Source organism: Ursus arctos, unplaced genomic scaffold (assembly GCF_023065955.2).
Source record: "Ursus arctos isolate Adak ecotype North America unplaced genomic scaffold, UrsArc2.0 scaffold_17, whole genome shotgun sequence".
In the NCBI taxonomy this organism is placed as follows: domain Eukaryota; kingdom Metazoa; phylum Chordata; class Mammalia; order Carnivora; family Ursidae; genus Ursus; species Ursus arctos.
In genome coordinates this window covers 14,187,951-14,190,478 of record NW_026622841.1, presented here as the reverse complement: position 1 = coordinate 14,190,478, position 2,528 = coordinate 14,187,951, and the positions used below count along the sequence as shown (strand labels likewise).

Genomic DNA, 2,528 nt, shown 5'->3' with positions numbered 1-2,528 from the left:
TCCTCTTGCTAATCTCTTTGTCAGATTAATTTGCAGGCCCTCAATGGCTAAACTTAAGAGGGTAGAGGAAAAGTTTTTCTTCCCTGACAGTACTTTGGAAACATTTGCATTCCAGACCATGATAAAAGAGAGTTGTTCTTGGGTCAGGCGACTCCAGGGATAGAACTAAGTCAACTGAGGGAAAAGCTTGAAAGCTGATACTCAGGGTTGATCAGATTTCCCCTAGAGGGAAAAGACATATCACTACCGCTCTTCTCCAAGACCTTTAGACCCTCCGAGTCATAAAGCAACTATCTGTACATGATGATTCCTCAGCTGTTTTGGCTAACCAAACAATGGTACCCCGAATATTGACCCTCAAAATATCCAGATCCTATTTCCTGGAACCTACAAATGTTACCATATATGGCAAAAGGGTTTTTGCAGATGTGATTAAGTTAAGGGTCTTAAGGAGATTATCCTGCATTACCTACACTTTTACATGGGCACTGAATGTAATAAGAATCCTTATAAGAGGGGGACACAGGGATATTTGACTACATAAGAGGGAGAAGGTGAGGTGAGGTTGGCAACGAAGATTCAAGTAATGTAGCCTCAAGCTAAGAAATGCTTGCAGCATCTAGAAGACGGCAAGAAACATATTCTCTCCCGGACCTTCAGGAGTAACTAGTCCTGCCAACACCTAGATTTTTAGTCTCATAAGTTCAGACTTCTGATTTCCAGAACTGTAAGAGAATATATTTGAGTTGTTTTATTTTTTATTTTTATTTATTTACTTACTTACTTACTTCCTTTGAGAGAGAGTGTGTGAGCGGGGTGGGGGGGCATGAGGGGCAGAGGGAGAGGAATAGAATCTTAAGCAGACTCTGTGCTGAGCACAGATCTTGACATGGGGTTTGATCTCACAGCCCTGAGATCATGACCTGAGCCGAAATCAAGAGTTGGACGCTTGGAGCCTCTCTGACCACTCCTCTTTTCCAGAGTCTTGTCTCTCTTCCCAGCACGGCTGCTGCCCCCCAGCCCACACAGGATAATGGCGACAGCTGAGGTACTGAATATTGGTTAAAAAACTATAAGAGGGTAAAACAAAAGAAGTCTATGAATTGCCAGATAGTCCCGGAAAAGTCCTCCTGCAGTCCAAGGACCAGATTACAGCAGGAAATGCAGCCAGGAAGAATCACCTGGAAGGAAAAGCTGCCATCTCAAATAAAACTACCAGTTGTATTTCACAGTTGTTAAAGGAAGCAGGTATCAAAACTGCTTTCCCCAGAAAATGTGGGGAGACAGCTTTCATTGCACCTAAGTGTGCAATGATTCCAATTGAATGGGTTCGTAGAAGAACAGCAACTGGTCCTTTTCTCAGAAGGAATCCTGATGTCAAGGAGGGATATAAGTTTTACCCACCTAAAGTGGAGCTGTTTTTCAAGGATAATGCCAATAATGATTCACAGTGGTCTGAGGAACAGCTAATTGCTGCAAAATTTTGCTTTGATGGACTTGGTATAGGCCAGACTGAAGTGGATATTGTGAGTCACGCTACACAGGCTATTTTTGAAATACTGGAGAAATCCTGGGTTGCCCCAGAACTGTACGCTGGTTGATATAAAGATCAAATTTGCTGTTGACGTAACCACCAAAGAAACTGTTCTTGCTGATGTTGTTGATAATGATTCCCGGAGACTCCGGCCATCAGGAGATTGAAGCCAACAGAGAGATAAACAGTCATATTGTGACCTCAAGGTCACAAGGGCTCCAGATGGTGAAGAAAAATTTTGAGTGGGTTGCAGAAAGAGTGAAGTTGCTTCTGAAATCAGAAAGTCAGTGCAGAATTATAGTATTGATGGCCTCAAATTCGATCTCAGTCACTGTGAAAAAATCAAGAAGGCTTGTGGAAATTTTGGCATTCCATGTGAACTTCGGGTAACATCTCCCCATAAAGGACCAGAGGAAACTGAGGATTAAAGCAGAGTATGAAGGGGATGGCATTCCTACTGTATCTGTGGCAATGGCAGGCAGAAGCAATGGTTTAGGACCAGTGATGTCTGGTAACACTGCACACCCAGTTATCAGCTGCCCTCCACTCACTCCAGACTGGGGAGCTCAGGATGTGTGATCTTCTCTTTGACTACCCTTGGCTGTTCAACATACTTTCTCTAGAAGGATCAGCTCAGTTTGCTACTCAGATATTTGGATTAAACAACCATTTGGTATGGGCCAAACTGCGAGCAAGTATATTGAACACATGGATTTCCTTGAAGCAGGCTGACAGGAAAATCCGAGAGGGCAATTTATAAAACATCATCGTTTTTTTTTTTTTTGAGAAAAACTATAATTTCTTGTTTAGTTTCAGAAAAAAAATCAAGATGAAAAGTTCTTAATGAAAGAAAACAATAAAATTTACTAGCGAATAAAAAAAAAAAGAGTTGGATGCTTAACCTACTAAGCTACCCAGACACCCCATTCGAGTTAAGTCTCCAAGTTTATGGTAATTTTTTATAACAGCAATAAGAAACTAATGCACAAATCAG

At 41.7% G+C, this 2,528-nt stretch overlaps 1 pseudogene; it reads left to right on the top strand.

Moving 5' to 3' along the window:
- The first annotated feature begins 1,015 nt into the window (after nt 1-1,015).
- Nucleotides 1,016-2,294, top strand: LOC113253473 (bifunctional phosphoribosylaminoimidazole carboxylase/phosphoribosylaminoimidazole succinocarboxamide synthetase-like; annotated as a pseudogene).
- Nucleotides 2,295-2,528: the final 234 nt, after the last annotated feature.